At 37.4% G+C, this 23,055-nt stretch overlaps 1 long non-coding RNA gene across 2 annotated transcripts in view; it reads right to left on the bottom strand.

Annotated features, from left to right (window-relative positions):
• LOC143649422 (uncharacterized) overlaps window positions 1–23,055 on the bottom strand; it is a 141,603-nt gene that overhangs the window by 30,836 nt on the left and 87,712 nt on the right. The window contains exon 1 of one of the 2 annotated variants that reach the window (XR_013158987.1): window positions 2,825–3,188. The exons of the other annotated variant lie outside the window; for it this stretch is intronic. This is a non-coding gene — a long non-coding RNA (uncharacterized LOC143649422). Of the gene's footprint in view, window positions 1–2,824; window positions 3,189–23,055 lie in introns of those variants that run through there. 2 annotated transcript variants of the gene reach the window in all.

Genomic DNA, 23,055 nt, shown 5'->3' on the forward strand with positions numbered 1-23,055 from the left:
AGCACTGTACTAGTTAATATGGTGACTCTCCATATTTAGTTACATCCAGTCTCCTAACATATTATTCCCGATAGTCCTAGCTCATTAATGTGTCATTGGCTTGATGTCTCGCTTCCCTCTGACATAAGTGTAAGCAGAGTTTAAAAGAGCCACTAGAGTTTGAGCAGTGAGCACATAAAAGCCATGACTATGTCCATTGACAGACAGGTTCACGTTTTCTTTAGTAAATCAGTCTCACTTTTGAGGAGTGCTTCAGATCCATAAAATGTCTCATCCTTAATACTTAGTAGAGTGTCACACCCTCAGTGGGTGCACAATAAATGTTATCTGACACAGTAATCTTTTCCCGACCTTTGCATCAAGACACTTCAGTATCAAATGTCATCAAATCCTACCTTTGTGCAAATTCATTGACCTCGGAGTTTGGAAAGGGATTTTTCACTCAATATGAAGCATCCAAATTTACAGCAACAGGAGTTGTTGTGGGGTATTGATTTGAGGCAAAATTCCGGTCAATAATCAAGATGTTTCAAAATAAAGAAAAATATTTTTTTAAATACAATAATGGCTCTGTTAAGAATTTGATTCTATGTCTAATTTTTGCCATGTAAAAATTCATAGTTTTATAAGAAACTACAAATAAACTATGTGTGCAAGAAAGTTCTACGCAACTGGTTAAGTGCCCCTTAGTCACTTTCCCTTAAGCTTCCTTATTTTAATTCTTATTTTTACCTAGATTTATTTAGAGAAAAGATAAGGAGAAATACCTAAGTCTCCTCATCATTGCATCTATGATTGTATCTAAATTTAATTCCCTTTCTGTAGTGGGGATTATCCAGGATCAATCCAGCCTGTAAGATCAAGGTAGAAGATAGAGTGCTCTTATTCAACACTCTATAGAATGTGAAGTGAGAAGGAAAGCATCAAATGTTATTTAAAGGAGATACTGCTGAGGAAAGTACCTCTTGACCTTAAATGTTCATCAGAAAAGGGGGATTTTTGTTAGTTAATGAGATCATTGCTGAGAAATCAAGTCTTCAGAGAATAAGACACATAGCAGGTCCAAATGGGTAGGTTGTATTTTCACATTTCACTTGTTTCTCACCATGTCCCTGATTTATTTGAAAAGGCCAACAGGGTCAGGACAGATGATGTTCAGATACTTTCAACACGTAGCAATTAATATTCATGCAGCATTTTTTAAATTTCCCAAGCAGCTTCATATATACCATATCAACTGAGCCTTGACTCAGCTCTGTGAGGCACATATTAATATTATCCACGATTCACAGATAAGGATAAGACAGAAGAATGGGACTCTACTGTAGAAAGTGCATCTGGGGCCTGGCCTCCACACATCCAGTCACCTAGAAGCAGTGGTGGCTCTCTCTTGGTGCCAGGTGATCTCTTCCATTGGAGGAGCCAGATGGTGGGTATATTGCCTGTTGACCACCCCCTACTGAATGGCTAGTCAGAGAAGCAGTGGTAATAGGAGCTGGACTCAGGCTGAGGGTAGGACGGCATGTGGGAGGTCCTAGGGAACCTGCTGAGATCTCAGTGTTTCGTTTAAGAGGTTCTAGAAAAGAGAGGTAGGAAACAGTGGCTGAGTGTGAGATCTCATTTTGTTGTCCATTTATAGATCTCCAAAAATATTTTTTCATCAAAGATTACTGAGTGATTTCAGCCACGTAATTCAGAAGCAATTCGAAGGATTAAGTAAATTTCCATAAAAAAACAAAAACCCTCCTTCCAGTACCATCTACCTATATACGTAAATAAAGCTTCTCAGGGCATGCAGCTATAAAAATAAAAAATAAGGACTATATTGATGCTGAATCTGTCTCATTCTAGCAATAAGTGATAATTATTCTTCAATAGATACATGAACTAATTGTAAAACAAAATGAAAGCTCTAAAACAAAAGAAGAAAATAGGAACAGAATTGTTTAGAAATTTGAAAAGACCAATTCATCTTATATTCATCTTATTAAGAGAAGCATTTCTAACAAAATTATACTTACTTCTTAAGTTTAATAATTGTCAAATCCTTTAACCTTTTTTTGGTTGTTTCCATCAACTGCAGACTAATCACTGTAATGGTGACTCATCCAGAAGTTTGGGCCTCATGATCACAGGGAATTTTTTAAATTTAAACTTAAAATTTACATAAATATACTTGTGGAAATGAAAGATGATAAAGTCATTAACAAAAGATGGCCAAGCATAAACATATATGCTGTTAGAATTAAATTTCATGGGTGAAACAGAATGAAAACATGAGTTTTAGGGAAAAAATAATGTTAAATATCTGACTATAAAAGAAACTTCAATGATTCAAAGACTGTGAAATGGATGGGGTGAGTGGTAAATTGCTATGGTATTTAGATTACATCAGGTATTATTATGAGAAAAGTTTATTAAGCTATTCTATTATTTCTAATATTGCCATAAGAAATGTAGATAGTTCTAAAACTATCTCTAAAATCTACTTAAAAGGCAGAAGGCAATACCCTGAAAGCACAAGAATTATAGCGATTCTCCACTAAAGCAACCTGAACTAACTGAAATATTCATCTACATCAACATCTCTTACAGTTGTCTGCCTGATTCTTCTCTTACCACATCTTAAAACTAATTGTCCAGTTCATCATGAATAACAGGTGAGAAGAGATAAAATGCTGGACGCTAATGTAAAATAATCATACAATATCATGTGATTTGTAGTGATCAGCAATCCTATAATAAACAAGTTCCTTATATAATATAGGAACACAGGATCATATAATACTTGACACCCACCCCCCCCAGAATCCCAGTAACTCACCTAGCTGACACGTGGGATTGCATCACATGCGTCCAGGAGTTGCTCCAAACGACTACTAAGGAAGTTACTTACCCTGATGGAATGGCAGATACGTAAACAAAAAGACTGACATTGTACATAGGAATAATAACACATCAAGCAGGAAATGACAATCTCTCTCCTTTTTAAAAATTATCTTTGGGACAAAGTGACAATAAATCTTCAAACTTACATGAAACTGAATTTTAATGAAAATTCAGGGGAGTGGGAAGTACAAAAAACAACTTTGGTGGGGCTGTTAGAACATGGAGTTATGTTACAAAAGTGTTCAGAAAAAAGTTTGTACAATCTAAACACTTTGAAACTCCCTAGTGTAAAACGGTCCAAGCTAAATTATGGGAAAAGCCAATGTCGTATCAACACCAAACAATCGCCCTGCATTAGATTGAAAAGAAGGAAATGTTGTTCTGAATAGCTTGCCAAAGCCAAAGAAAAGTAAAATAGTTGCCGAAGACAAATCCGCTGTGAGTAATAGACCAAAAGGACACATTCTAATTTGTGCTCACCACTTAAATTTTGGAAAAGGCCATTCATTATCTGCAAACTTTCAATAAATATAGCTGCATTTGAGAGAAATAAAGAGGGGGGAGGCAGGAGACAGAAAGTGAGTGGGAAAGGAGGATTTGACAGGTTACTGTGAGATGGGTTTTAATTATTAGTCTTGTCTCAATCAATGCATCCTATAAGCCTATTACGGGTGTCTGGATACTGTTTTCCCTTTTTAATCCTTGGTGTGAGATAAAGATCAGGTTAAGGGTAAAAAAAAAAAAAAATAGATCTGGCTGCACCCATTATAAATAAGTGATTGAGAATGTATCTCTTACATGGTTCCTAGCAACCTATTTCAAACTTTGCTTTTACCACCTTGACTATTATATTTGTCATTACTTGTGTTCCCAATGGGAGACAAAACTACTTGATAATTTAGTATAAAGCAGTGGTTTCCACTTTTTTGAACATGATACTCTTTGAAGCCTATTTGGGAATATTTATAAAAACATGAAGTTAAAGAGAAGACTATAATGAATCTCCATGTATCTATCACTCAGCTCGAACAATTATCAACCCACGACTAATCTTATTCCACTTATAACCCACCTACTCACCTCACCCCGGCTAATTTTGAAGCATATCCAAGATATGAGATGATTTGTTTTCATTTTCAGTATGAAATTATTAGAGGGCTCTCCCCTACCACAGTAATGTAGCTGTATTTTTAATAATACCAGAAATATTAAGCCTCCTTTTTCTCTCTGACTTTGTACCACCCTTCCCAATCCAGGGATCCACAGCTCAAGGGTGAGAAACACTGGCATAATGAAAATAGCTGCACTTAGAAATAAATAAGACACACTTAGAAATGTGCTTATCTGTAATACCTTTACATAAACTCACAGCACAAATATTGCCAATTTATTAGGAATACATTGTCACTACAGGTTTACAAGCAGATTCTGAAAGATAGTATTAGAACTCTGAACAGAATTTGCTTTTTTTTCTTTTTATCCACCAACCTGAGTTTTCCTTGTTAAAAGAGAATAAAGAGCTAACACAGGCCACTGCTTTCTAAAAGTTGTTATCCCCAAACAGCTGTTTAGGGTCTTTTATGACATTGAACATTACCTCTGAATAAAAGTCCAGATCCTTATGGGCTAGAAATTTTTGCACAATACCGCTTGAGAGCTGGCATGCTTGTTGGCAGTCTCCCCGAGAAGCCACGGAACAAATGGGCAGAGACTGTGTTCACGCATTTGGAAATGGCAATTCCACACCAGAGGCCCAGCATGAGAAAACCCCTGCCCTGTACACTCTGTACATTTTCTTAGAAATATTAGAACACTAGTATTCAATGCTGATAAGCCAGAACTCCTATTACGTATGAAGTTCACTTTTGTAAAAAAGAAAAAGAAAAAAAAAGCTTCTTTTCTCCACGTGAGACAGATAATTCCTTTCATTTGTTCGGTAATGAATACCACAGAAAATTCTTTCCTGATTTCAGCTCACTGCACACATGCAGCACTGATTAATGCTAATGGAATTCATGCATTAAAAAAAAATAATGCACTCAATCTCAGGATTGTAAGTATCAGTCAGAAAATCTGTGATTGAAATTTATTTGGTATGCATTTAATCCACATCAGTTTTAAGCCCTTAAACTTTTATGTTTAAAGGAACAGAATTATCTCTATTAAATCATATTTGACACTGATTGCGGCTATATAAAGAGAAAAATTATAGCAGTTTTATGTTTGCACTTTATCAGAGAAAAAGCAATCATCTCTAATTGAAATAATCTTTTCCTAGATTCATGGAATATCCTGCATTGTACTTATTACATTTTCTGGAAAAAAAAAAAAAGGTCATCATTTGAAGATTCCAATCTAAACATGTCCATGATAGGATTGAGCAAACAGAATGCATAAGATAACAAAATCTTGCTTACATAGTACAGTGTTTTCTAAATCTTCGTTCAGACATAGAATAAGAAAAGCTAGTTTTCAACCAGAGAAATTATTATCCGCTCCACATGTACCACATTAATTAGATTATACCCCAAATCCTAGTAGTTTGCATAATTGTATTTAATTTGCCAGAAGGGGTCAAACTGTAGCTCTGAACCTTCACTGGCAATGATGTTTGGTCAGAAAAAACATATCACATTTTGAAGAAACTGAAAAGCATGTGTAATTTTAGAATAATAAAATATAATATTTTCAAAGGCTCAAAGTTTTATGTTTGAATAGTAAAAACCCCAGAAATGTACCTGATTAAGTATTTATAATCATGGAATATGGTTAAACAATAGTTAGAAGCTCACTCATTTCATCCCCTTCCAATTTAGTGTCAACTCCTTAAATGTAAATTTTCTAGTCATTTATCTGAGCTATCATTAAAATATAAAATTTCAGGCACTGAATTTCCATCCATTGCTACCTTCTTCATATTTTACTTTCTTCTCCTGGAATTAAAACCTTTCCTCTATATTAAATATATTTTCATTCCTCACTTCCACCTCTCAAAGATAGGGTACTTAATTAAGAAACTTGCAATCTAAAGAAATCAACTGAGGAAAAAAAAGATTGGAACTGATTTACAACAGAGAAAGGAGGATCGCCAAAATTGTACAAGAAGCAAATAACTTAACCATACATGAATCTCAAGATATTTTGGTAAAACAACATTCCTCATTCCTCCAAATTCATTGGATGTTGCTTTACTCTTGGGCAAAATGTGCCCAAGTAGAATTTGTAGCATTAGGTATTTGGTGATTTCGGCCCAGTTTTAGCTTCTTGAGTATTCCACCAGGCACCCTAAAAATTATGTCGATTTTGAAGAGCTGGGTCTATCCTGTAATTCTGGATTCAAACAAGGTCAGCCCAGTTTGGGGTTTGCTCTTGGCCAGCCGAACTGCCAAAGCAATGATATCCAAACATGGATTATTACCAGAATAACCTGGGACAGCTTTGATAAAATACAGATTTCCAGAATCAACTAAGACCTATTGAACTGGAATCTCAGGGGTGGGGCTTAGGATGGGAGAGGGATGAGGTGGAAGCTGGGAATTGACATTTCTTCAAGAGATCTACAAAGGATTTTGATCATTTGCCATACATGGAAACTGTTGGTGGAAGAGGACCAAAGACTGATCTCAAAGCAATTCCAAGGTCTCCTACAAAGCAGACTGGGGGTGGGCACTCCACAGCTCCAATGGCAGGACTTTGAACAGAATTTTGGTTCAGTATTCCTGTTCACATTACCTGGGCAAGGTCTTGAATTCTCTCTGCCTCCATTTCCTCATTTATAAACTGGGAATAATGATTTCTACTCTATAGGACTGTTTTGAGGATACAGTGATAATTTGAATAAATTGTCTGGCACACTTATATGTTACACATGATTGCATTAGTCTTATTTGCCTTGAATGAGTTAAACCAAAACAACCTTTCATTTAAGTAAAGAGTTATAGATGTTGGGTAAATTATTTCCATCTAAAATATAAATTTATCATAAATAAAATAAGCTTCTCCAACGAAGTAATAAGAGAGCAAAAGGACAGACTGGAAAGCGTAAATCCCTTCGCTTTTGTGAACGCAGGTCAAAGTGATAAATAAAAGTCTACTTTCTCATTCGAAAAAAAATTTTGCTTCTGCTCTAGTTTCCAAATTAGAGTTTTCTTGTTTTATTGAATTTTAGATCTGCATATTCTGTATACTTTAGCAGTTTTTGAAAGTCCCACATATACCTATATGTGTACATGCACAAAAACACATGGAGAGTTAACACGTATTGAGCCCTGGATATATGCCAGGCAATGTGTTTTTGTGCATCAATATACTCAATCCTTCCAACAACATTGCATAGTCAACTAAAGAAACAGAAACATGGCATAGACCGAAACTTACTCCAGGTCATACAGCAAGTGAATTACAGAGCCATAAGCCCTTATCCATGGCACTTGCTATGATTTTTCCTCCACATGTTTAATACATATTATAGTGAAAAAGATACCGTTCCTGAATTTTAGAATGACGATTCTTGGAGCTTGAAAGGGTCTTTAGAAGTCATGAGTGAAATCCTCTTCATTTACAAATGAGAAGACTGGAGCCTGGCCTTGAAAAGGCTAGCCCCATGTGGTTAGCTCCAGTTCCAGGCGTTTAGTCCAGGGTCTTTCCACCCCACCACATTTTGCTTTCAAAGTCAGTGTGGTATGAGAAAGCCGACCGTGTTCAGGGTGCTTAGGCTGTTTGTTGGGTCTGTGCTATGGTCTGCTTTACAGGTTCTCAACTCATTTTCCTGCTGGAAAATCCCCACCCATCCTGTAAGGCCCAGAGCAAATGTAACTTCTTCTCTACCAAGTCCTTCACTTTTACAAAGGTCAAGTCCTAGTTCCTTTTTTTCCCTCCCCAAAGCACTTTCACAGACTCCACTACAGCACACCAAGCACTGTTTTAAAGACAAAACCAGAGAAAAGCAGCATTGTCATGTGCAAATGTTTCAAGTGGAGGTCTGTGAAGTCCCTTCAGAGACCCCACGGTGGAGAAAGGTCATAGCTCTGGGCCTCGCATTCTGATTAATTAGAGAAGTTCTGTTTGTATCTATTTGACTTATTTGCATTTCAACAAAAAGTTCCTTAGGGAGAAAGAAAAAGTTGAAAGCCACTGGTTATGGGCCATGAGCTTTGGGCAAGCCTGTTATCCCAGCTGTGTGTCCCTGGTCTAATTTCTTAACCACTCTGAACTTTAGTTTCTATATCTGCCAAATGGGGAGAGGACGATCTGTACCCACAGTGTGTGTACGGGGTAAATCCAAAGTGTGTGAAGGGTCTAGCATAGTGGCTGACACATAGAAAGACTCAATAAATTAATTCCCAATTTATTATAATAATTATATTTTTATTTCCCTGCTAGTGCCTAGGATCTTTACATCCATTCTATCCAGCACAGGGCCTAGCTCAGTGTAGGCACTTACATGTTTACTGAAGGAAAGCAAATGTGGTGGTAGAGTGGTTGAATAGCATCCCCCCACATCAAATCCATGTCTACACAGAACTTCAGAATGTGACCTTATCTGGAAATAAGGTCTTTAGAGATGTTAAGTTAAGATGAAGTCAAACTAGATTAGGGCAAGTCCTAAATCTAATGTCTGGTGTCTTTATAAGGACAGGGAGATTTAAAGACACACACACACTCACACACACACACAAGGGGTTAGGCCATGTGACAACAAAGGCAGGAATTGGAGTGATTCCAAAAGCCAAGGAATGCGAAGGATTGCCTGCCTTTACTAGAAGCAAAGAGGAACCAAGGAAGGATCCTCTTCTAAAGCCTTCAGGACTAGCACAGACCTGCTCACGCTGTGACTGAAGACTTTTAGCCTCCAGAACTGTGAGAGAATAAATTTTTGTTATTTCAAGCCACCTAGTTTATGATATTTTGCTAGGAAACTAATACAGGTAAGATACTAGGAGGAGATAGTTAGGGTCAATGTTGAGGCTATAGATGGAGAATGAAAGAGCCTTGACTGCTATGCTAAATTTTTTTAATTGGAAGCTTTGAAAGGCAGCAACTTGAAAATATTTGTTTTCTAGCAAAACAGATAATTCTAGTGCAGTGATTCTTAACAGAATGTGCTATATTTGGCTTAGTGGTTAAGAGTGTGGAATCTGAGTTCAAATTACAGTTCTGTCACTTAGTAGCTGTGACTACAGGCATGACTATAGGCAATTCATTGAATCACATTTCCCTTATCTTTAAAATGGGTTTAATAATAACAATGATCTCAAAGGCTGTTATAAAAATTAAATAAGTTAATACATATAAATTAGTAAGAACAATGCTTGGCATACAGTAAATATCATATAAGTGTTATAATAATAATTTATTATTTTGAGCATATGCTCCCATAAAATATGTAAAAGGGAAGTTGCAAAATCATTTGAGAATCATGTAATACAGAGTTCAGAATCATTTTAAAGTTCTTTTTCAAACTTAGCAGAACCTCATGTTGAGAATAGTTTCCATTATTGGACCCTGGTACTCAAAGAAGTTTATTTGATCCCTTGAGTATGTTAGGGAAAATAAGAAGTTGAGAATCTCCACTGTCCTTATAACATGGAGGATGCATTCTAGTAGAGAGAGACTGGAAGCAGGGAGATGAGTTATAAGGTTACTGCAATTGTCCAGTAACTTAAATCAATATTCTAGACTCAAGCGAAAAATGAACATCAGGGCAGTCTGAGTTAGAAATATCTGGATTAAATCAGGTCATTGAAACCCAACTAAAAGTAACTCTGAGCCCCTTGAGAGGTCTGGAGCCTGGCTATCCCACTGGTATGATAGTCCAAGGTTTGGAGTAGATTCTCCAGTAAACTATAGCTTGCTCTAGTTCAATTTAAACATTTAGGGCAGGTCATAGAATCCAGGTATTAGACCATGAGGTCAGGAAGCCAGGAGGCTCTCCAGCTCATTGACATAATGCACCAATCAGGAGAGGCCAAGAGACCTTCTAACAACAGAAAAACACAGCCAGTAAACCATGCTACCTGATGGTTGCTTTCTTCAATTAGCTTTAGTTATGCACGGTAAACCAGTATGCCATTTCAAGGGTTATAAACCATACACAGGAGGTATATTTGAGGAGAGATTTTGCTGAAAGAACCATGTGTAAAGTATAGGTCTCTCCCAGAGCATTATCTTCCTCCCTTCCTCCTTCCCTCCCTTAGCCCCCCTCCCCCCTCCTCCTACATGTGCCTTCCTGTGTGTGGTAAGCAGAATAATGGTCTCCCAAAGACCTATTCCAAGAACCTGTGATTATAATACCTTACAGGGTAAAAGGTAAAACTTTGAGATGTGATTAAGATTACAGACCTTAGGGAAGCTATCCATCCAGAGTACCCTTGATAAACCAGGTGGGCCCAACCTGATGACATTCGTTTAAAAGCAGAGAACCTTTTGCAGCTGTGGTCAGAGAGAGCCATGACAAAGCCTGCTCCACCATTGTTGTCTTTAAGATGGAGGAAGAAAGTTATGAGCCAAGGAATACAATGGCCTCCAGAAACTGAGAATGACCTCATCTAATATCTAGGATGAAAACAGGCACCTCAGTCCTACAACCACATGAATTCTGCCAACTCCTAATGAGCAAGGAAACAGGTTTTGCTCTAGAGCCAACAGAAAGCAATGCAGCCCTGCTGATACCTTGACTTAACCTGTTGAGATCTGTACCGGACTTCTGACTTATAGCAATGTTAGATAATAAATTTGTGTTGTCTGAAGCTGACAAATATATGACAATTTTTATGGCAGCAATAGAACATCATTATGTTACTAAAATAATAAAAAAAAAAGAGTTCCAATTAACTGTGGAAAATACACCAGAAGACAACAGAAAACTAGTTATCTGATATTAAATATTAATCTCATTGCTACTGAGTCTAATCTAATCCACTTCAATTAGCTTATGGGACTTCAGGGAGCTTTTCACTGTCATGAAATGGCTTCCTCTTGTTTCTTGGAAAACACTCATATAACAAAATTTAATAAAGCAAATATTCAAATGTTTAGGAATTAGGATGTAACTAAAAGCATTTATTAAGGCAGGAATTATTATGACATTAAATAGCTTCCTCATGCATAGATTTGGGCAAAGCACTAATGTGTTGCTGGTCTTGGTCAAAATGGTGATACAATTAGGAACATCTACCACATACAGGGGACTGAACAAAGTTGAGGGAAATTAAGATTTTTAGCACATATGGGAAAATTGATTTTAAAAGCCAGGCTTGGTCACTTCATAGGACTGTAATTCTTTTCTTACTTCAAATTTTGCCACTTCCTCTGTAACTTCCTCACTGGTGTCTTCTGAAAGACTATGTCTTCTGAAATGAACTCTGTAATCTTATCCATATTTGATTGATAAAGTGTACCAAATATGATTTTAACTAAGTGGGCTATCTTTCCAACATTGGACTCAAAAACTGTTTTCTTCTATTGAGAATTTTCCTGCAATGACATTTATTGCAACAAAAGTTGAACTGTAATCTTCTTCCAGTTTCAAAATGCCCATCAGTGTTAATCATCTGATTACAACTCCATAGTTTAACAAAGTTGACACTCTACATAGAATTCTATCCTTCCTAAATAAATATTTTATCATGGACTAGATCACTGCCTAAGCTTATTATCTGATCATAGGATTCCAACGTGATATGGAATGCATCCACAGGACTGCTATGCCCAGGTTTTCTTTTGCTTGTTTTCAGAAAAAGATAAACCTCAAATAAATCGTATAATTAAATAAAATCACCTTCCCTGACTCCAGAGTTCTCTGTTCCTCTTGGTGACATTCCAAAAGCCTACCGTCTTCTTAGTCCCTTCTTCCATCAAAAGAGGAAAAAAAATTGATATCACCATTATAGCTAAAACTGATTGAGATATTTGTATTTTTCAGCTCTTTATCTCTGTGAAATGAAAAGATTTATTCACAAAGTTTTTTTTTTTTCTTTTAGGCAAAACTGACTTGGCAAGATGTAAATCGGATTGAGTGCTCACCCTGAGGATAAAGCTATTTTAGTTACATTAGGGTGCTGCGTATATTGGTCGGGCAAAGCATACAGCAAGCAAAAGAGGTTTGTGTGGAGAGAAATGACCATAAAAGACACCAGGGTACATAAAAATCCCTCCCTATTCCACTTCTTCCCTTCTCTTAAGCCAATATTGCCTTTTCATTCATTTATTCAATAGTCTCAAATTTTAGAGTTCTGGAGTCCATTCACCTTGATCCTCTCCCCTCATTGCATTTTTGCAAAATTATTCAATAAAATAATGACTAAGAGCATGGACTTTAGAGTAGGATATGAATCTTGACTTCTCTGCTGGTAAGGTATGAATAAGTTATTGGACCTTGTTATGCTTCAGTTTACTCATGTGTAAAATGCGGGAAACCACAATACATAAAATGATACTAGGACAGCGACTGGCAGTGAGAAAGAAGTCAATAGATGTTAGATATCATTAGCATTCAAGGACCACCTCAATTAAATTAATCTCCTCTCCTCCTCTCCGTTTCCAAAGTACTTTTAATAATTCTATTAAAGCACTTATCAGAATATACTTAAAAGTTCTGTCCATATTTATCTTAACCTGAATTCCCTGGAGAGCAGAGCATGGATTAAATGATCATGCTTTGATCCAAGTTACAAGTCCAGGACAATGAGAGTGAGGGTAGAAGGAGGTGAAACAAGAAGGGATGGTGTTCAGCTTTCTAGCAGCTAAAACAAAGACCATGCATTGGGTTGGCTTAAACAATAGGAATTATTAGCTCACAGTTTTGAGGCTGGGAGAAGTCTGAAATCAAGACATCATCAAGGTGATGTTTTCTCCCAGAAGACTATAGTGTTCTGGGGCTGGCTGCCAGCAATCCTTGATCCTTGGCTTTTCCGTCACATGGAAATCCACATGAGAGTCTCTTCCAGTCTTACTGGGTTCCATTGACTTATACCTCCTTCCCTTGGCTTTCCTTCCATGTGCTTGAATTTCATCTGCTTATAAAAGTCTCCAATATTAGGATTAAGACCCATCTTGATTCAATTGAGGTAACTTAAGTGAAGTAGCTTTATCAAAAACTCCTATTTACCATGGGTTCATACCCACAGGAATGGGAAAAATGATTAAGAATGTATCTTTCTGGGGTACATACAGCTCCAAACAATCAAAGGCTCTGTTCACTTTTCTTCATTGTTTCTCCTTCCTGTGCTTCAGACTGAATGATTTCAATAGCCTCATTGTCAAGTTCTCTGATTCTTTCTTCTGCCAGCTCTAATTTGTTGTTGAACCCCTCTAGGGAATCTCAAATTGCTGATACTGTGGTCTTGAGCTCTGTTTGGTTCCTTTTCAAAATAGAATGGATTATGTTTAAGGAAATATTTTTATGGGATACATACTCTAAAGTACCACAGATGGTGTTATGGATTTAATTGTTGCCTCTAAAATATATTCAAGTCCTAACCTCCATTCCTATGAATGTGATTCCAACTTATTGAAAATAGGATCCTTGAAGACATTATTTTTTAAGATGATGCCAACCTGAATTAGAGTGGTCCCTAAACCAATATTACTGGTGTTTTTATAAGTAGAGGAAATTGTACACAGATGGAGTGAGAGATGGCCATGTAATGGAGGCATAGATTGAGTTATGCCACAGCCAAGGAACATCATGGATTTTAGCAAGTGACTAGCAGAAGCCTACAGAATTCAGAGGAAGCATGGTCCTGCCAACACCTTAATTTCAGACTTCCAGCCTCCTGAACTGTGAAACAATAAATTTCTATTGTTTAAGCCAACTTGTCCGTGATATTTTGTTAAGGCAGGCCTGGCAAATGAAGACAGATGGGAAGCAGTGCAAGGTTCCCAGGCTAGCCACTGCTTTGTAAGCCATGAAGACACAGAGATGATCACTTGCCAGATTCATCTGTTTGGGTACACTGGAAACTATGCCTGGGAGCAGTTAGGTAGGAGAATTATGAGAGACTTGATCTGTTTGGCTCTTTCAAGTCTCCTGGCTTCTATTGTTTCAAGTTAATCCCACAGGGAATTAATCCTCCTGCACCTCCTGGGTTTGATATCTGGTTGATTAGGGAGCCAAATTCCACACCCTGTGGTGCAGTGTTTCATATGAGCCCGTAAGTAACAGAGTCACTGGAGACTATATAGAGTAGGTGTCCCACAAAAGCTTCTAAGGAGGAGCTGATGGCCCAGGAGGCATGCAAGGCAAATGGGATCTGAGGTGGTGTGTAAGTTATACCTGATGTATCTTCTATTTAAATAGATTATTAGTTTCTTTCACACAGGACTGTGTCTTCTCATCTTTGAGCCCCTCATCACTGTACTACTGTATGTTCTATACTGGATGAGTTTGATCTCAAGATGTGCTGGGAATTCAAAGATAACTGGAAAGGACTGGGCATAAGGCAGAGTTTGGGCAGGACAAAGGAACCACTCAGTAGTCCAAACTGCAGTTAACAAAGGAGTATGTTGAATTGGAGCTTTATCAAAGACAGAGCCTAAAGGATCTAATCTGCCTGGGATAAGGCAACAACTGAGATACTGAAAATTGGTTAGAGCATTAGGGATCCAGTGGAAGTGAGTGACATACAGCATCCAAGCCAGCAGCTCATGATATAGGAAAGAAGATTCAGGATACAGGATTAGAGCACAGGATGCTAAAGATCCAGCCAATTGGATTGGGGTTCAAAATAGGGCATCAATTCTGCACAAGAAACTGGAATAAGAAATGGTTATCAAAGGCAAAAAAGCCCTGATAAGTGGTCTGCATGCACCTAGCTACGATGTTAAATATAGTTGAAACTATAAATAATATTGTATTAATACTAATATAGCTGATATTTATTAAGTATAGCAGCCATTTCTCTAAATCGTTATTTGATTTTCCCAACAACTGTCTTAGATACACACTTTTATTGTTTTCATTGTATAGATGGAAGGTTAAATAACTTGCTCACAGTCACGAAGCTAATGAATAAAGGAATCTAACCACAGGCAGTGTGCTGGTTTGAAATGATGCATGTACCCTAGAAAAGCCATGTTTTAATCCTAATCCAATTTTGTAAAGGCAGCCGTTTCTCCTAATTCCTATTCAATGCTGTATGCTTGAAACTGTAATTAGATCATCTCCCTGGAGATGTGATTTAATCAAGAGTGGCTGTTAAACTGGATTAGGTGATGACATGTCTCCACCCCTTCGGGTGGGTCTTGATTTACTAGAGTCCTATAAAAGAGGAAACATTTTGGAGAATGGGAGATTCAGAGAGAGCAGAGAAGAATGGCTTAGCCATGAGAGCAGAAAGCCCACAAGCACCTTCCCCCCCTTTGGAGATGAAGAAGGAAAATGCCTCCTGGGACGCTTCATGAAACAGGAAGCCAGGAGAGAAAGAAGCAGATGACACCTTGCTCACCATGTGCCCTTCTGGCCGAGAGAGAAACTGTGACTATGTTCGCCATGTGCCTTTCCAGATGAGAGAGAAACCCTGAATATCCTTCTTGAACCAAGGTATCTTTCCCTGGATGCCTTTGATTGGACATTTCTATAGACTTGTTTTAATTGGACATCTCCTCGGTCTTAGAACTATAAACTAGCAACTTATTAAATTCCCCTTTGGAAAAGCCATTCTGTTTCTGATATATTGCACTCCGGCAGCTGGCAAACTAGAACAGGCAGTATCTCTCCAGACTACATACCTTCACTGAAAGTATTACATGAAATAAGGCTTACAAAATTCCTAGCATAATTCTAGTCATACAGTAAGTACTCAATGAATATTAGCAACCATGATTATTGGTAATAGTGGTAGTATAATAGTAGTAGTATTAATTATAGCAAAAGCAATCAGATAGCAACAGTAGCAGGTTCATGGAACTTAGGATCAGTTAAGAAGGCATATGGGCTGTTTTTGTTCATAGGAACAGACTGATGGAAGGGGAGCTGTTCTAAAGTATCTGGGCTGAGAGTCAGGTGTGATGGGGGAAGCCTAGATATAGGGACATATAAAGCAGGACTTACAATGCCTGATTAACAAATGTAATTGAGAGGTAACATAGAAAATGGGTTAGAAACATGGACTTTAGAATCACAAAGGCCAATGTTCTGTTATTTATTAGCTGTGAGACCTTGGGGAAAGTTACTCAATACATGTGAGCCTTAAATAACTTGAAACCTAGCAAAGTGCTCTGCATATAGTAATCACTCAATAAATGCTAGTAGAATTGACTCATAGCTTCTCATTTTCACACTTTTGTGCTCAAAAAAAAAAAACAACTACTCACAATTATCTCCAATGCACAGCTGCTTTTGAAGCTCTTAATACGAAGGCAAATTCATCCAACCGAATGTAATTACTTTTAAACTGATATAATTTGTCACCCATATCCACCTAACTTTTCAGCTGCCTCCCGAACTCCAAAACTGTAGCACAACTAAAAAAAAAGTGGGAAGTGCTATTTCTGGCAATCTAATTCCCTTGTGTTACTTCAATGGGTATTTGGATATTCCGGGAATATTTATTAGTCTGAAGCTATTTTGTTTTAAATGAGGAGGAAAATTGGCAAATCAAGTCAGTTTCAAAAGAAAAAGCTCTCACTTTTACTATGGTGCAATTATACATGAAATATGTATTAAAATTAACAGGTCACCTTTTTCATTGGTAACCTTTCACTGTAAATTTGAACTCTATCTCCTGAAACTGAGAGAAAATAATGCTTTAATTCACAATTGAGAAAGAAAGAAAGAGAAAAAGAGAAGGGTAAAGAGCATTACTGCCACCTCTCGCTCACTTGTCTAGAACTGAGAAAATATCCAGGAAATGTGGCCCTTGCTTGCCAAAGGTTCACACAGTTTGACTTTTGTTTATACTTCAGTGACCTATAATGGCTCTCGGTGCAGCCAGACCAACTTTGCATATATATTGACACTATGGAAACCACACAGATAAGCAGTTTGGGGCTTGCATGCTGTATTTACTTTGGCACTTAATAATACACGTATTTTCCTGACTGATAGAAGTCCCAAAGGCTTAGTTCTAAACTTGAGCTGCTTCCCTCTTTGATTCAGCTTTTGCATTTCTTCATAATTACTTTAAGAATGCATTTTTATACTGTTTTGCCTAGTTATAGTCCTATTTTGGTTTGGGGTGCATTGAGTTAATTTCCCTTTAGTAAAAGGGGGAAAGGTCCTGTTCCAGCTGGGAAATTCACAGTATATGGCAGAATTTCTGGAGGCATACACTGTTTGTGAGGGAAAAATCTCTGCAGTCACTAGAGGGACAGACAATGCAGCTGGATCACTCATGGTTATAAATATTCCATCTCTTTTCTTCACCCAAGGGTTTCAAAGTCCCTTTGAAATAGTTCAAAGTCCCAACTGTCTTTTAGAATGGGTTTGTGGCACCTTTCAGGCAAGAGACCACTTGCTTAATTAATCCACACCCCCTTGTATCATTGAGGAAAAAACAAATCCTCCTGGAACTCTAAAGCAGGACATCTCAACTTTTGGAAAATGTGATGAATTTTCATTATTAATAAAATGAAATTTCTGTCTTAAATTTCCAGATGTTCTTAAAAAATGATTTGAAGCTCACCACTGACAACTTACTTTAACAAAGTAAGTTTCATAGGATTCTTAATATAATGCCATCTTCCTTAAGAAAGTTAAAAAACTGTTGTTTTATGTATGGGCAACATTATTTCAAAAGAAAGCAAATGCCAGTATACAAAAAAATTGTCCCAAATGAGGGCATGTTGAAAAGAAACACCGCACTAAAAACATTTTAAAGCTTGTTGGAAAACATCTGAATCAAAGTTCCTAAGGTCCAAATCATGTTATCTAAAATAATATGTTTCCTCTTATTTTAATCTTTGAGTAATTAAATAGAAAATTGTGTTCCTGTGGCTGGATACAATTTGCCATTTCAAGCAACCTCTTATTCAGTTTCTCAATTCCCAAGTCACTGACTCCAAGTTCATATATGAGCTCCTAATCAAAACATGCCATGGACTATGTTTAGTCTAGACCGCAAATTGGACATTTGTACCTGGCTTGATCTTTTGAGAATGAGAATCTTTTTGGGTTATATCACATAAAAAAGAGTTTATTTGTCTAACAATCCTTTAAATTGTTCGTTCTCTGCTCTTTTGCATTGACAAATCAGAAGTGGCCTGTATCTATTGCCTTATAATTGGAATTAAATGAGATACACTTTACAAACGAAGAAACCGAGGCTCAAAAGGGTGAAGTAACTTGCCAAACTTACACAACTACTAAATGTTGGAGCTTAAAGGGGAATGTATCTTTAATTTAGACAGTATACTTGAGCCCAGACACCTGTTGGATTTTCCTTTTTCCCAATAAATACTTTTAAGCATCATTTATATATATAACGAAAAGACAAAATCCTTGACCTCAAAGAGTTCACCATCAACTGGGAACGCTGACATGCAAACAGATAATCAAAATATAATGTGATGGGGCAGGCCACAGTGACTCAGTGGCAGAGTTCTTGCCTGCCATGCCAGAGACCCAGGTTCACTTCCTGGTGCCTGCCCATGAAAAAAAGAAAGAAAAAAAAAAAATATATATATATATATATATATATATATATCTTGGGCATATCTTCTTTAAATCATTTATCACATTATATATATTGTAATAAATGATTTAAAGAAGATATGCCCAAGATATAGGAATAATAGGAGGAAAAGAAATGGCTTGACACAAATGTGATTAGTTAGTAAAATGGGCACAGGTTTGATGTCTGAGAGACCTATATTCAAATCTTGGCTTTGCCCTGTATCATCTATGTGATATTGAGTAAGCAATTTAACCTCTTTGTTCTGAATTTTCTTAAGCTGTAAAATGTGAGCAATCACTATATTATATGGTCATGTAATCACTAAATCTGACTGGGGAGCAGTCAAGGAAAACTCAGAGGAGAATGGGAACTGAAACTCAAAAAATAAATTGCCCCAATGGACAAATCAGAGAAACAATTCAATCAGAGGGATCACAATGGGAAAAGATGCAAGTAAGGTTGGTATATAAGAGACAGCAAAACTATTTGATATTTTTAAATCATTATCAAGGAGTAAAATGAGATGAAATGGCAGAGAGGATGGGGTCAGGAGTCACAGGTCAATAAGTCTGCATGCCACTCTAGAAAGTTTAGATTTTTTTTCCTGTAGGTCATTGTATTAGCTAAGATTCTCTAGAGAAACAGAATCAGCAGAAGATATCTGTAAATATAAAATTTATGAAAGTGTCTCATGTAACCATGGGGATGTAGAGTCCAAGGTCTGTAGGGCAGGCCACAAGCTGGCAGCTCCAATGAAGGTCCTCAATGAACTTTCAGGAGAGGCTCACTGGTTGAAGCAGGAAGAGTGATTGTCTCTTCTGAGTCCTCCCTAAAAGCCTTCCGGTGATTAGATTAAGTGTCACTCAGTGCAGAAGACACTCCCCTTAGCTGATTGCAAATGCAATCAGTTGTGGATGATGCCAACAGGATCATGATTTAAGTCCATGAAATGTCCTCATAGCAACAGACAGGCCAGCACTTGCCTGACCAGATAACCGGCACCACCACATGGCCAAGTTGACGCCTGAACCTGCCATGACAGTCATTATTTCCCAAAATGGTCCATTTAGATGCATAATTAAATAATTTTTGCTCACATGTTAAATTATTTCTTTTACTGTTCTTTTTTTCTGGATAATCAAGGAAAAGTTCCACTTTGGTGATGGTCTATCTTGAATACCTACCACTTGTTAATTTTAGTGCTAGACCCAACTTCTTAAGGGATATCTCTCCCTAGATGTCAAAAAGAGTCCTAGAATATTCTTCCCCTGATGGTGAATGGCTCATTATCATTTGGAATTCATCTTGAATATTATCTCCTGCAAAAGTCCTTTCCTTATCACTTACTCAAAAGGAGCTTCTCCATTTCATCACCCTACTTTAAATCTCTGAATAGCATTTATCACAATCTGATGTTTTTCTTGTTTATTTTCTTCATATTCTTGAATAGAATTCTACTCATTGTACACATTCAATGAGAACTGTTGAATGAATGAAAACATTTAAGTCAGAAAAGGGAAGTTGATTGAAAATAGTATGGATGGTAAGTACATGTGGCAAAAGTCAGAAAGCTGGCACATAGATGACTGAACTTTGCAATCACTTCTACAGGTGCTAGAGATGCCCTGAAGAGTTGTGGACAAGGGAGTGAGAAGATAAAATTTTCATTTTAGAAAGATTACTCCTTCACTAGATTGAATAGAACTTCAGGAGGGATGTATAGGGAGGGAGATTGTGAGGAAGTTACTGTAATAGTTCAGGTAAACATTGATGGGTGCCAAAACCAGGCCTGTAGCAGGAGAGATGAATAAGGGAAACAGGTTCAAAGATTCTTTAGTAAAATGCCCAGGACTTCATGCCAAATTGAATTAGGTATACAGGAGAGTGAAGAACATGGGGTCTTTTCCAAGTTTCTGGTATGGGCAATTGAAAGATGGTACTGCCATACACTGAGATATGAAAAACAGGAGGATGGATAAGCACTGGGGAAAGAAAACCATGAAAAGTTATGCTGCACATCCAGATGACCGTGCCCTGCATGCAACTGAGTCTAGTAAAGGAGAAAGCCGGTGCAGAGGGAGGGATTTTGAAGTCTTCTGTATATGGTGATGGCATCACCTGGAAACACCCTCTGAATGTAGGATAAGAAGGAACTACAAAGGACATATCATTGGGATGTACTAGCAGCTAAGGGTGTGTAGAAGAAAAATGAGGAAGAATGATTATAGAATTAGGGAAAATATTCCATGGAAACCAGGGAAAGAAAGATTTTAGTCAATAGGGTTAAAAGTTGCGGGCAGACTGGATAAGTAAACAGTGAGAACTGCCAACTAAATTTAGCATCTAAGCAGCCACAAGTAACATTTATAGAGCAGGTTCAGTAGAGAAGTGGGGGCAGGAGCTAGTAGGGCAGGGCAGAAAGTGTAGAAAGCAAAGAAAGCAGAGTCTTTCCCAAGAAGCTTGGGAGTGAGTAGAAGGAGAAATTCAGAGTAGTAGCTTGGGGTATACACTTTTTTTAAAGGTGGGAATGACTTGAGCTTGTTATGGGGTTAAGAGAAGTTGGTAAGGAGAGAAAGAAGCTAAAGACACAAGAAAGAAAAGAGACAACTGAAGGGTCTAGATCATGGAGGAGGTAGGAGGAAATAAGATCCAGAGCTCAGATGGCTGGATATGCAGCAGTGGTGTAAACCCTTTCCCTCTGGGAAAGAAAGGAAGGTTCCCACAGATGCAGATATGTTTGTAGAAATGGGGGGAAGGGCAGGAAGTTAAGAGCATTCATGCCTGATAACCTTTGTGAAATAGGAAGTAAATTAATCTACTAAAAATGGATGATATTTTAGAAAATCAATCTGGTAGACTCATGAGAGAAAAGTTAAAGTAGTAAAAGGAAACCAACATAATAATCAAGACAAGAAGTTATACGGGACTTAGGTGGAGTGAAGGCAATGGGATTAGAAAAGAGAGATAGATATCATACTTTTTCCCCTCATATTCTTCTAAAAGTTAGAAACATTACTTTTGTTCTGATGAACAAATCTCAGTGTATAAGGCCCATGCTATTAGAATTGCCACACTCACAACAACATTTAAAAGCAGATAGAGTAGAACAAAATGTCCTTGGAGCAACAGGACTTTCTAAAGACAATTTGTGGTTTGCAAAGAGATGAATATTAATATTAATTTGTGCTATCTGTTTCAATATTTGGGCTATCTTGGTATCTTCTCACATGCACAGACACACACGCGTTTTAATGGTTGTACACATATGTAGAAAGTAGAGCAACTGATTTGAGAAGGAGTGGGGTAAAGCCACAAAACAGCCTGACCAAAAATACATTATAAAGAAGAAAAGCAACTCACCAATAAGAATAATCCACTTTTTTTTTAACATGGTATGCACTGGGAATCGAACCTGGGTCACCGGCACGGCAGGTGAGAACTCTGCCACGGAACCACGGTTGCCCACCCAAGAATAATTCACTTTTAACAACAGCTGATACAAAGTGATGCACTAAAAAGAGAATTTCTCTGAAGTAAATTTAAAATAAACCCTGTAGTCATCATATATTTATCAAATATCTTTATGATACTGAACTAAAGAACAATTGAACTGAAAACGCATTGAACTCACTCTAAAATTTCCGTAAGTATAGAACAACAAATGAGTTAATTCATTTATTCATGCATCCAACAAATATTTATTGAGCCCCGATTGCAGTAGACTCTCCTTCTCACAAGCCACTAGCAGAAGATAGTGAAGACATCGGTTATCCTAATGATCTTACTATACCATCCTTATTGTTCAGCCACCATGCCAAATTATCTATCCAAGGCTACTGATTCCACCAGGCTGGGGATCCCTGGATCTTCTTCCTCTGGAAATGGCATATGAGAGGCTGAAGAGAACAAGAATGAAAAGAACCTAACTGGTTTCCATCATAACCCTGTACTTGGAAATTCTGCTGATGCCCCTCCTTTCAAAAGATTGACATTGAACTAGCCTGAAAGTCAAAACTGTCCTGTATTTTCCACTTTTCCTAATATCTGACCTAGCTACATGATAAATTGTTTTTTATACCACACTGGACATGAACCAGATTCCTTCTCGCCACAATATCAAAAAGTTCACACAAAAATCTGGGTGTCCAGCGTCTCTTGAAAAAACAGCAGATCTGGAGACCCTGGACCATGGTCTCACCTCACAAGACATGGCTGGAGCCAAGCAGCAGCTGCTCCCTAAAGATAGGATATGTTCACTGTCCTATTGTATCATATCTTCTGACCTCTCTCAGTATGCCACCTGCCTGATTCCAGAAGGCATGTGAATTGACCAACCCCAATGATAACAAAAACAAACTTATAAAGTTTATTATGCCTACATATATATGTATATAATATATACTCACATATATTTATATTTCTAAACTGGGTGTTCATTGGTCCATTAATTCGTGTTGATTGCCCACTCTGGAAAAGTAATTGCACTAAACAAAATTCCCTTTTTAAACATTAGGGGACCTGCAATCTATTGAATGGCAATCTACATAAGTAA

The sequence above is a fragment of the Tamandua tetradactyla genome, chromosome 11, assembly GCF_023851605.1.
Source record: "Tamandua tetradactyla isolate mTamTet1 chromosome 11, mTamTet1.pri, whole genome shotgun sequence".
Classification (NCBI taxonomy): domain Eukaryota; kingdom Metazoa; phylum Chordata; class Mammalia; order Pilosa; family Myrmecophagidae; genus Tamandua; species Tamandua tetradactyla.